Source organism: Tachyglossus aculeatus, chromosome 3 (assembly GCF_015852505.1).
Source record: "Tachyglossus aculeatus isolate mTacAcu1 chromosome 3, mTacAcu1.pri, whole genome shotgun sequence".
Lineage (NCBI taxonomy): Eukaryota > Metazoa > Chordata > Mammalia > Monotremata > Tachyglossidae > Tachyglossus > Tachyglossus aculeatus.
Genome location: NC_052068.1, coordinates 108,191,474 through 108,205,066, shown reverse-complemented (window position 1 = coordinate 108,205,066; position 13,593 = coordinate 108,191,474). Strand labels below are relative to the sequence as shown.

Here is a 13,593-nt window from a genome sequence, read left to right as displayed (position 1 = left end):
TTCCTTGAAGGAGATTCATATGGCTGTAATTCCTCAACAAACACAAATGACAAGATCCTTGTGGCAGGGAATGTGCTTCTGTTTCCCAGCACTTCGATCAATTAATCAATAAATCAGTGGTATTTATTGAGTGTTTACTGTGGGCAGAACACTATACCAAGTATGCACTGCATTGTCTCTGGTAAGTGCTCAATCAATCGATCAATCTCATTTATTGGGTGCTTACTTTGTGCTGAGCATGTAATTGAGCACTGAATTAAGCACTTGGGAGAGTACAATACAACCGAGTAGGTAGATGTGTTCCCTGGCCACAAAGAGCTTATAGACCATTCATTCAAACATATTTATTCAGCATTTACTGTGTAATAAGCACTTGGGAGAGTACAATTTAACAATATAACAGGCACATTCCCTGACATTATGAAGAAAAACTCCTCACTATTGGCTTCAAAGCTCTCCATCACCTTGCCCCCTCCTACCTCACCTCCCTTTTCTTCTTTTACAGCCGAGCCTGCACCCTTCACTCCTCTACCACTTACCTCCTCACTGTGCCTCGTTCTCACCTGTCCTGCCGTCGAACCCTGACCCACTTCATACCTCTGGCCTGGAATGCCCCCCCTCCACACATCCGCCAGACTGAGCCCCTCATTTTCCTCTCCTCCTCCCCTCTCCATCACCCCTATTCCCTCCCTCTACCCTACCCCGTACCCCTCCTCATAGCAGTTGTGTATATTTGTATGTATTTATTACTCAATTCGTTTTATTAATAATTCATTCATTCATTCATCCATTCATTAATAATTAATAATTCATTCATTAATTCATTCAATCGTATTTATTGAGCACTTACTGTGCACAGAGCACTGTACTAAGCGCTTGGGAAATCCAAGTTGGCAACATATAGAGACAGTCCCTACCCAACAGTGGCCTCACAGTCTAGAAAGGGGAGACAGAGAACAAAACGTATTAACAAAATAAAATAAATATGTACAAATAAAATAGAGTAATAAATCTGTACAAACATATATACATCTATACAGGTGCTGTGGGAAGAGGAAGGAGGTAAGGCGGGGGGATGGAGAGAGGGAGGTGGGGGAGAGGAAGGAGGGGGCTCAGTCTGGGAAGGCCTCCTGGACGTGGTGAGCTCTCAGTAGGGCTTTGAAGGGATAATAATAATAATAATAATAATAATAATAATAACGTGCATATGGCTATAATTATATTTATTCTGATGGTATTGACACCTGTCTACTTGTTTTATTTTGTTGTCTGTCTCCCTCTTATAGACTGTGATTCTGTTGTTGGGTAGGGGCCATCTCTACATGTTGCCGATTTTTACTTCCCAAGCACTTACTACAGTGCTCTGCAAACAGTAAGTGCTCAATAAATACGATTGAAAGAATGAAAGAATTCCCTGCCCACAGTGAGATTACAGTCTAGAGTAAGAGACAGACTTTAATATAAATAAACTGCAGATATATATGTAACTCTAGAGAAAGCTTACAGTTTAGATTAATACCATGTCCACTACTGTGGTTGTGAACTACAGAAAACTGCTGGGAGGAGATTGCAGAAACTCAGGATTGTCAACTAATGGAACTGACATGCTAGGCTGGAACTTGTAGGAGTGAATGATCTTATATTCTATTACATAATAAACTAGAAAAGTCCGGTTGAATGAAGTGATTTGTAGAATATAGCAGCAAATTAAAATCCTCTCATTCTTAATCAATCAAAGGATCAATTGTGTTTATTGATCATTTACTGTGTGCAGAGCACTAAGAGCTTGGGAAAGTGCAATTCAACAGAGTTGGTAGATGCATTCCTTGCCCACAATGAGCGTACAGTCTAGAGAGGAAGACAGACATTACTATAAATGAATAAATTATGAAAATCTCTATAAGTGCTGTATTTAGATGGGGAATCGTATGTGCAACAGGGACTGTGTCCAAACTAATGATCTTGTATGTACCCCAGTGCTTAGTACAGTAACTGGCACACAGTAAATATTTAATAAGTACCACATTCATTACTATCATTATCATTATTTTTATTAGGTCAGGGTTGAGATGATGAGTTGAATCTTGGGTGGCATATTGCACTCATCTCTATGGCTTCATCTGCTCTTTATCTCTTGAGATTGGTGTGAGATAATTATGACTGAACAGGTAATTCTGGATTGTCAAGATGTGGTGAAACAAGGAAGGTTATTTTCCCCCTTGGCTGGAGGTGGATATGTCCTTCCTGCTAGTACAGCCTGAGCATGAATGAATCTTTGCCACTGTAAATGCCATACTAGGTGATACCATAAATTCTCCCTAGTGTTCACATTTGATACCACTGCCCTGGAACTCCTAGTGCATCTGGAGTGAAGTTCCACATCACTTTGTTCCCAAGAATGAGAAATGACTCCCATTTTACATTCACATGTAACTCAGGGGAGTGAATCAGATTCTCTCAATGTCTAAGAAACCACCCTTGATCTCTTTAGAAGCTGCATTAACCATCTAGGTTCTCCTGGAGCAAAAACCTCTAAATGGTACTCTGAGTGAACTGAAAGTATGAAAACAGCTTCTCAAGTCTAAATTACACCCAAGGAGAAGTGCAGCAGCTGGGAGAAATTGTTTTCCAACTCTACTTCATGGCAAGATGTTAAAGCACAGTGAATGGGGATCAATGTCGCTTTCTAGCTATTAGCTGCAATTTCAGCTAGAGACATGAGAGCTTGTCTGAAACCTAGAATTTCAGGGACGTCAGCACTGAGCCTGCTGTTTTTCCTGGTTGCTCCACATTTTAGCTTTGGCAATTAGAGAATGACAAATCACATAATCTTAGAGGGGGAAGGGCCCTCAAACTCGCACCAGAAAATAATTCACTAAGCAGCTGATTTGTCCCATACAAGTCGGATGAATTTTGAGGGGAATGCAGGAGGATTTGGGGTGTTATGTTCTCTTCCCAGGCAGCTTTTGAGTAACAGCTGGTAACAATTTGGATTTCAGAATCTGTAAAATTTGGATAGAGAATCTTGACATCAAAAGCATGAATAAATAAATGTAAAAAGATTTTTGTTCATGTGATGGTGTGGGGAGATGCCCCCCAAGTCAGCTGGGGTCACCGACTAGAGGGCAGCTCTGGGTTCTTTAGTTTCGGCCACAATGAGCAAAAGACCAGACACCAAACCAAAGTGATCAGTTCTGTCTCTTTATTGGGTATACTCACATAGCTGTAGTGCAGCAAGCAAGCCAAGGGGTGGAAGCAGCATGGATCAGTTAAAAGGGCCCGGGCTTGGGAGTCAGAGGTTGTGGGTTCTAATCCCGACTCCTCCACATGTCTGCTGTTTGACCTTGGGCAAGTCGCTTAACTTCTCTGTGCCTCAGCTTGGGTCATCTGTAAAATGGGGATTAAGAGTGTGAGCCCCATGTGGGACATGGACTTTGCCAAACCTGATTAGCTCATATCAACCCCAGTGCTTAATACAGAGCCTAGCTCATAGTAAGCACTTAGCACCATTAAAAAAGTCTGATTAAAGAAACTGAATAAATGGTAGATCTCTAGATGTTGCTATTCAAGGAGCCTATTATTTTTTCTTTTGGAATTGAGAGAAGCAGCATGGCTCAGTGGCAAGAGCACGGGCTTTGGAGTCAGAGGTCATGGGTTCAAATCCTGGCTCTGTCAGTTGTCAGCTGTGTGACTTTGGGTAAGTCACTTCACTTCTCTGGGCCTCAGTGACCTCATCTGTAAAATGGGGATTAAGACTGTGAGCCCCCCGTGGGACAACATGATCAACTTGTAACCTCCCCAGCGCTTAGAACAGTGCTTTGCACATAGTAAGTGCTTAATAAATGCCATTATTATTATTATTATTATTAGAATACTTTCCTTGAGCTCTCTTGGGTGCAGACAGTTACTAGATGTCACTTCACTTATGGTTTTGCTTCAAAAATCAAACCCATAATTGGATTTTCAGACTTGGCTAGTATCTGTTTAAATACAAGTGGGGGAGCATTCCCTAGAAGAACAGGATAGTGATCCTGGAAATAGGAGTGGATCAGGAGCAGAGGAACCTTTCTGTGAGATGAAAAGTCAACCTAGCCTTCAACTTCCAGGAACTCCTAAATATTCCTTTTTGTTCTCTTTTCAAACTTTTAAAACAAAATAGAACATTAATGCATACCAGTAATTCTGTAATGCTAGAAAAGATTGTCCTCATGCGTTGCAAACAATAAGTCCTCAATCAATACCATTGATTGATGAAGAAAATGCTCGATTTTATGTGCTGATGTCTTGGTACTTCATGTCTTCCTAGCCTGGGTTCTTACGGGTGTTGTCTCTTTTAATTCTGAGAACAACGAATGGGCCTCTGACCCTTCTCCATGGTCTTTCCAAAAGCCGAGAATATCCCGTGCACACAGTGACCCCTCAGCAAATGATAAAGATAGGAATGTTCCAAGTAGTAGAGCCTGAACAGTCATTGACTTTATACCTCAATAAAAAAGTCACTTTCACAAATCAGAGGCTCTCAGATCCTGGGAAGATATCCTTTTACCCAGAATCCACTTCATAGCACCTTTTACCTCTTGATTTCTCAGACTGTAAATCAGGGGATTTAGCATGGGAGTGAAGACTGAATAGGAGAGAGAAAGCAGCTTCTTGGTCTCAGGAGAGTAGGAGGCTTTCACTTGGAAATAAGTCGAACTGGTAGCCCCAAAGAACAGTGATACCACAGTGAGATGGAACGAGCTGCCAAGTGTCCAGAAGTCCACCAGCATTCTGGGGAGAGTAACTATGGGTAACAGATTTCTAAGGGAAAAGTGTATCAGGATGTGGAGTGTTCAATTGGCCATGGTTTTATTCCTGTAATGATAGCCATGCAAATAACCAAGAATAACCCAAAAGGATGCCCCTGCACTTTGGGGACACTGGAAAAATCCAATGAAAATAAATTCCATAAGTTTGGTATGATTTCCCATCAAAAAAATAATAAAATTATGGTATTTGTTGAGTGCTTACAATGTGCAAATCACTGTTCTAAGTGCTGAGGTAGATACAAGATAATTGGAGTGGATGCAGTTCCTTGTTCCACACAGAGATCACAGACTTAATCTCCATTTTGCTGATGAAGGAACTAAGGCACAGAGAAATGAAGTGCCTTGCCTAAGGTTGCAGCAGAGAAGTGGTGGAGTCATGACTTCTGACTCCCAGGCCCATGCTCTATCTGTATTTCATCTGCAAAATGTAACAGTCCAAGGTTGTTACTTAGGAAAAGAATGCTTGAATTGAGAGTTAATGTGAACAGAAATATTCTTAATTCTATACTATAAGTCCTTAATGCATTCCATACACTTTTTGCATGCAATTCAAGGTTTCAGTCATTAAAGTCATTAATAAATGTCACATAACTTACATATTCTTCAAGTCATCTTGGTTCATTGGAATGGTTTTACACACCCCTGGACCAGTCATCCACTCCATCTTTCCCAAGATTTATGCAAATCATTCTAGAATATTTAAGATATTTCTACACACATTCTATGTCAGTATTTATCCACTCAATTCTGGGAACATGGGTAAAAGTTATAAGCTCATTGTGGATGGCAAACACTTCTGCCAACGCTGTTGGCAGAAACTCATGGAGTTATTTCAGACAATCTCTATGGATATTAATTATGTTATTCACGTAGTATATGCCAATGCATAATCTAAGCCTAAGGAGGCATGGAATAGACCAAATCATCACCACCAATGTTATTTATTGAGCACTATCTTTGTGCAGACCACTGTGCTAACCACAAGGGAGAGTTGGTAAGTTGGTAGACACATTCCTTGCCCACAATTAACATACAGAGTAGAGGGGTGACTGGCGTTGATAAAAATCAGGCACTAATCCTTGTCGAAGGATTCCAAGTGCTTATCACAGTGCTCTTCACATATTAAGGGCTCAATAAATACCAATGATTGATGTTAACATAGTAACTTCGTAGGTGTTGAGTCTCATGTTCGACAAGGATTAATGTCTGATTTTTATTAATGCCAGTTTTCAGTCTTCCTTGGGCTCAGCATAGCTCACACCCCTGTTTCTCCAAAAGGGCTAAGCCCTCTGGTATGCACTCTGCATTCTTTTGGTGGGGACCAGAACAGCTTGACTCCTGATTCTTCTGCCTGTCGTCAGTGTGCATTGAACATCATTTCACATTGCTTAGCGCTTAATATAGGCTCTTAGTGCACTACTCTGCACACATTAAGCACTTAATAAATGCGATTGAATGAATGAATAAATAAATGAATGAATCACATCTCCTCCTGACAATCTCACCTCTTGGTACAGTAGGGTGAGGAATATCCAAGCACATCAACTGTATTCTAAAAGTACCCTAAAAACACTCTGTGATTGCCAGAATATCAATTAATTAGAGGATGGGTGTGATAACAGTGATCCTGTATTTATTCCTAAGATATTGGCTTGGGTCTCCAATTCGTCATTATAATAATAATAATGGTGATGATGGTATTTGTTAAGCACTTACTATGTGCCAAGCTCTGTTCTATTATTACAACTCTTTATTTAGAAGAATTTATTGATCATTAATATTTATTGTACTGGTAATCAATTGTATATATTGAGCAATTACTGTGTGTGCATAGCACTGTACTAAGTGTTTGGGAGAGTCTAAAATGACAATATTAAAGAGTTGGTAGGCACATTTCCAGCCCACAGTGAGCTTACAGTCTAGCGGGGAGACAGACACTAATATAAATAAATGAATAAATTACAGATATGTACACAATGGCTGTAGGGCTGAGGGTCAGGGAGGGATTTATATTAGGTATATTGTTTTTTAGATGTATATGAATTACATAGAGGGTCTTCAAATTACAATTCTACCTATTCAGAGAATAAGAAAAAGCCATTATTCAATCTTTACATTTCTCCTTTTCCATGTGTACAATCTTCATAACTCTCAAACACAAGTAACAGTTTTGAGAACTTGAACTGTTTGACACCTTGATTCTCCCAGAGTTTACGGTGGCTAATTGGAATGAGATGGGATGCAACACCTGAAACAGTTTGCAACTTTAGAGAAGAGGCATAGCCTGGTGAAAAGACCAGAGGCCTCAGCGTCAGAGGACTGGTGTCCTAATCCCGGCTTTGCCACATGTCTACTGTGTGACTTTGGGCACTTCAGCATGGCAAGAAGCAGCATGGCACAGTGGATAGAGCACAGACTTGGAAGTCAGAAAGTCATGGGTTCTAATCCTAGCTCAGCCACTTGTCTGCCATATGAGCTAGGGAAAGTAACTTCACTGTGCCTCAGTTATCTCATCTTAAAATGGGGATTGATACTGTGAGCACCACATGGAACAGAGATTGTGTCCAACTCAATTTCCTTGTATACACCCCATCACTTAGTACAGTGGCTGGCACATAATAAGCACTTAATAAATACCATCATTATTATTATTATAAAGTCACTACTCTGTGTCTCAGTTACCTCATCTGCAATATAGAGATAAAGTCTATGATCCCCAAGTAGGATATGGATTGTGTTCAAAATGATTAGCTTTTCTCTACCCCTATGCTTAGTATGTTGCGTGGCAAGAAATAGCACTTAAAAATATTATAAATAAAGCAAAGAAAACCAAAAGGTTCTGCCCTGGGCCATGTGACTGAGCTGGATTTCATTGCTATTCAAAATAGAGGAGGATATAGCTCAATGTATTGGAATCCAAAAGAGTCTCACAAAACATTGGCAGGTGCACCAAACAGTCCCCTTTATGTATTGAAATGATTTAGAGATATGACTCTAGAAGTTGGTCTAGATAATGAACTGTCTCCCCTCTCAGGATTGCACCTGGAGAGTTCCCAGTACTCTACTAGTCTCAGTTATGGAAGGAAGAGTCAAGCAGAGGCATACCCATTCCATTTCTAGCTTGGGCAGTGGATAGCGAGTGGCAGGCAATCTGCTACAAGTTAAAACTCACCTGTGCTGGGCAGCAACAGCATGGGAGAGTGTGGAGGGTGGAGATTCAAGGAAGGAGACAATGGTGAACCACTTCCATATTTTTACCAAGAAAACTCTATGGATATACTAACAGAATGATTGCAGATGGAGGTAGGGCGTTCTGGGCGAGATGTGTCCATGGAGTAGCAATAGGTCAGAGATGACAACATCATAAGACAGACAATAAACTGTCTGCTAAGCCTGCTTCAAAACATTTAGCATATCTGATGCTATAAAGAATGGTGCTTTTGCCACCATTTTTAGGAGATAGAGGAATGCTTCTATAAGGCAATAGATGTGTTTTTGGTAGTAACATTAGGGACATGCTCTGTTAAATATTTTCCAATGTTAATAATAATAATGGTAGTAATGATGATAGTTTCTTTTAAGCGCTTACTATGTGTCAGGCACTGTTCTAAGCACCGGCGAAGATACAAGCTAATCAGGCTGGACACAGTCTCTGTCCCATATAGGGCTCACAGTATTAATCTTTATTTTTACAGATGGAGTAACTAAGGCCTAGGGAAGTTAATGACTTGCCTAAGTTCACACAGCAGATAATTGGCAGAGTCAGGATTAGAACCCAGGTCCTCCTGACTTCCATGCCCGTGCTCTACCCACTTGGCTAAATGAATTGAACATAGCATTAAAATGGCTGTGAATATGGTAATTTATTTCTAGTGGATTTGCTAATTAAATCAAATAGCTGTAGTTCTAATTCTGTTACCGAGGGGTATAACAAGCCATGAAAAGTACAGAAAATAAAATTAGTTGTCAAAAAATTAGAAGACAAAAAATTCAATGTAGAAATTTCAAATGTCACCAAAATTAATCCCATTATCACTTTCTCTCTGACAGAATTTCTTTCCTATCTTTTCCTCCCCCTCCCCCCAATTTTGGATTAATGGCCTGGGAATATGGGACTGTAACTGTTCAGGTAGATCTAAACTATTGGTTTAAGACTCTATAAACTTCAGTTCTGTGTACAAAGTTCAACTCTTGCAACCTGCCACGTGGTGATTGAAATATTTGTGAGGATTCAGATCCCAGGTTGATTTTTCTTCTGAAAAAAATCCTCGAAGAAATTATATGATCCCCAAGCAGACTTGGCAATCAAATAATCATATTTGGTTCGTGGGACAAAATCAAGAGTGTAAATGTGTACATATTAATTATTCTAATTATTTTATTATGTGTATATATCTATAATTCTATGTATTTATATTGATGTTTTATGCTTGTCTACTTGTTTTGTTTTGTTGTCTGCCTCCCCCCTTCTAGACTATGAGCCCATTTTTGAGTTGGGATTGTCTCTATTTGTTGCCAAATTGTACTGTCCAAGCACATAGTACAGTGCTTTGCACACTGTAAACGCTCAATAAATACAATTGAATGAATGAATGAAAGAACAAAAAAGAAAGTTACGTAAAACATAATGAGAAGCCAGTCTGAGCCAGATTCAGTTTAGTTTATTGCTTATTTACTCTTTCTCTCCTTAGTCAATTAATAATTGCATTTAATTTCTGTTTACTTGTATTGATGTTTATCTCCCCAGCCCACTGCACAGATTGTGAGCTCCTTGTGGGCAGGGATTGTTTCTCTTTATTACTGTATTGTACTTTCCCATGCACTTAGTACAGTGCTCTGCACAAAGTAAGTGCTCAATAAATATGACTGAAAGAATGAATTTAATTGAGGAGCAAACAGAAGTAAAAGCAAGTTCTGGATTTTTGACCCCTTTTGCATGTGAAATAGGCAAAGATTCCATATTTTGACATAATGTCACCCTGGACACAAAAGAGTAAGTATTGAAGGAATATCTATATTCTCTCAGGGTGACTGAATTAACCAGAAGTTGGCTTCCTAAGGGACCGTGAATAGAGTTTCTTGGAATTAATGCATGATCATCCAGTAGGAAATGAGCTTCCTAGTTCAAGTGACTTTAGAGTAATTGTGACAGAAACTTTTCAGGGCAACAGTGAGCTCCTTGTTTCTCAGACTATATCATGGGGTTAAAGAGTGGTGTTACAGTGGCATAGAACAGAGAGAGAAATTTATCTACATTCATTTATTCATTCAATTGTATTTATTGAGCACTTACTGTGTGCAGAGCACTGTACTAAGCCCTTGGGAAGTACAAGTCAGCGACATATAGAGATGGTCCCTACCCAACAATGGGCTCACAGTCTAGAAGGGGGAGACATCTGCTGACTTGGCTTGACTTGGGCCGTAGATATGTGATGAGAGCAGATCCAAAGAACGAGGTGACAACTGTGAGGTGGGAAGAACAGGCAGAGAAGGCTTTGCATTTCCCCATGGCCGAAGGTAATTTCAAGATGCTGTAGTTGATTTTGATGTAGGACACGAGTATCAAGAGAAATGGGGCTGTCACAAAGAGCAGAGCTTCAGCATAGCCTGAGAGTTCATTCATAGTTGTGTCTCCATAGGCCAGCTCAAATACTCGTGGGATATCACTTAAAAAAAATGGTTCATGTTGTTGGAATCACAGAAGGGAAGGGAGAATATCTGATACATGGACTGGAATGTCACCTATCGAGGAACCAGCTGCCATCTGGAGACATGCCTTGTCACGATGATGATTGCATACTATGGGGGTTACAGGTGGCCACGTAATGATCGTAGGCTATCATGGCCAGGCGGAAGAACTTCATGACTCCAAACATAAGAAAGAAATACATCTGGGTGGCACAGGCTAATAAAGGAATCGTTCTACTTTGTGTCCAAATGTTCTCCAGCATTCTGGGGAGAGTCACGGAAGTATAACCCATTTCTAAGACAAATTCCTAAGGATAAAATACATAGGGGTGTGAAGAGCTCTATCAGTTTTGGTTATTATAATGGTTAAGCTATTTCCCATCAGGATCATCATGTAAATGACTATGAATGTTGCAAAAAGAAAACTCTGAAGTTTGGGAGCATTGGAGAATCCCATCAGAACAAACTCTGCCACAGTGGTGTGATTTTGTCTTGTAAGCTTCATCTGTAGAAATAACAATGTCAAAGAATGCAAGTCAGGACAAGGCATCATGAACTTATCCTCAATAGAAGAGGAAACACAATCAACCAATCAATGGGATTAACTGAGCACTTATTGGATACAGAGCAGTTTACTAATCACTTCGGAGAGTTCAATACAACAGAATTAGTGGACCCATTCCCTGCCCATAATGAGCTTACAGTCTAGAGGGACAGTGCTCTGCACACAGTAAGCGCTCAATAAATATGATTGAATGAATGAATATGAGTAAATAATTTATAATACCAAATTTAAAGATGTGTAAATAAGTGTTGTGGGATTTGGGGTGGGGTGGTTAAGAAATATCCAGAAGTCACAGACCAAGGTCCATAGACATAAATAACAGGAACTGCAATAAAATGCATATGAAAGGACATGGGATTAATTGCATTAAGTTAAAGAATGTTACGGGATGGTAGGATTTTTGGAGCAAGGCTTTTTTCTCCCTTGTTGCCTGGGTGAGAACTAGACTATTAGCTTCCTTTTGAGTGCAAAAGCGAAGCTAGATGTAACATAACCCAGCTGTCCCTTTCTTCAGGTTCCCTAGTTAATTTTCCAACACTGTAGCAATGATGAATGCTTTACGCCTTGAGCTGGTTGGACATGTCAGAAGGAGTGACAGTAGGAGCTCTAAACTGAGGTAAAAAAAATGAAATATTTCAAAGATGTAGTGAAGCAAAACCTCATAAGGGGGATTGATGATGGACATTTGGGAGGAAGCAGGAGGACAGATCATATGAGTGTGCAGACATTGAAAATGTGCCTCATTCTCAAAACTGTCAGAATAAATAGGATTATAGCTATATGCACATCACTAATAAAATAGAGTAGTAAATATGTACAAGAAAAATCAATCAATCAATCATATTTATTGAGTGCTTACTGTGTGCAGAGCACTGTACTAAGCGCTTGGGAAGTACAAGTTGACAAAATAGAGTAATAAATACATAAAAATATATACAAGTGCTGTGGGAAGGGGAAGAAGGTAGGGAAGAGAGGGGCTGTGATAGGGAGGGGAGGAGGAGAGGAAAAAGGGGGCTCAGTCTATGAAGGTCTCCTGGAGGAGGTGAGGTAGGGCTTTGAAGGGAGGAAGAGAGCTAGTTTCGTGGATGTGTGGAGGGAGGGCATTCCAGGCCAGAGGTAGGACATGGGCCAGGGGTCCATGGCAGGACAGGCGACAACGAGGCACAGTGAAGAAGTTAGTGGCACAGGTGTGGAGTGTGAGGGCTAGGCTGTAGAAGGAGAGAAAGGAGGTGGGGAAGGAGGGGCCGAGGTAAAGGACAGCAGAGTTATTTTTCCAGTGTGTTTAAATGCTCAGTGAAAACAGAATCAATCAATCAATTTTGTGTTTATTGAGTACTTATTGTGTGTCGAGCACTGTACTAAGTGCTTGGGAGAGTACAACATAAAGGAATTGGCAGGTGCATTCCCTAGCCCAGAGTAGCATACAGTCTCAAAAGGAAGACAGCCATTGGTATAAATAAATTGTAGATATGTACTCCCTCTGAAAAAACTGTCCGTGGATCCATATTAACAAAGGAATGTATTTAGAAGTAAATTTACAAAGATCTGCTAGAAACTGCTCTGTCTCCTCCCAAATCTAACCAAGGAGAGGAGGAGGATCCCCTCCTCAAAAGTCTCCAGTGGCTACAATCAATCTGCGCATCAGGCAGAAACTCCTCACCCTTGGCTTCAAGGCTCTCCATCACCTCGCCCCCTCCTACCTCACCTCCCTTCTTTCCTTCTGCAGCCCAGCCCGCACCTTCTGCTCCTCTGCCGTTAACCTCCTCACTGTGCCTCGTTCCCACCTGTCCCGCCATCGACCCCCGGCCCACGTCATCCCCCTGGCCTGGAATGCCCTCCCTCTGTGCATCTGCCAAGCTAGCTCTCTTCCTCCCTTCAAGACCCTACTGAGAGCTCACCTCCTCCAGGAGGCCTTCCCAAACTGAGCCCCTTCCTTCCTCTCCCCTTCCTCCCCCTCTCCATCCCCCCATCTTACCCCCTTCCCTTCCCCACAGCACCTGTATATATGTATATATGTTTGTACATATTTATTACTCTATTTACTTATTTTACTTGTACATATCTATTCTATTTATTTTATTTTGTTAGTATATTTGGGTTTGTTCTCTGTCTCCCCCTTCTAGACTGTGATCCCACTGTTGGGTAAGGACTGTCTCTATATGTTGTCAACTTGTACTTCCCAAATGCTTAGTACAGTGCTCTGCACACAGTAAGCGCTCAATAAATGATTGATTGATTGATTGATTGATCAGGTTGTCCCTCAGGGGGCTCACAGTCTTAATCCCAATTTTACAGGTCAGGTAACTGAGGCACAGGGAAGTTAAGTGACTTGCCCAAAGTCATACAGCTTACAATTGGCAGAGCCAGGATTAGAACCCATGACCTCTGACTCCAAATCTCGTGCTCTTTCCACTGAATCACGCTGCTGATTTAAAAATCTTGCACTCCCATTTTGATCAGAGCTGGTGGTTGGTAAAGTTGAAGACTGATTATACTTGTCAAAGTAGTGATGTTGCTAAGCACTGGAGCTTC

At 40.8% G+C, this 13,593-nt stretch overlaps 1 non-coding gene across 1 annotated transcript; it reads left to right on the top strand.

The window, feature by feature from the left end:
- Nucleotides 1–7,832: 7,832 nt before the first annotated feature.
- On the top strand, nucleotides 7,833–7,970 carry LOC119926320. Its single transcript, XR_005450206.1, has one exon. It is a non-coding gene; the product is annotated as a small nucleolar RNA SNORA7 (small nucleolar RNA).
- Nucleotides 7,971–13,593: the final 5,623 nt, after the last annotated feature.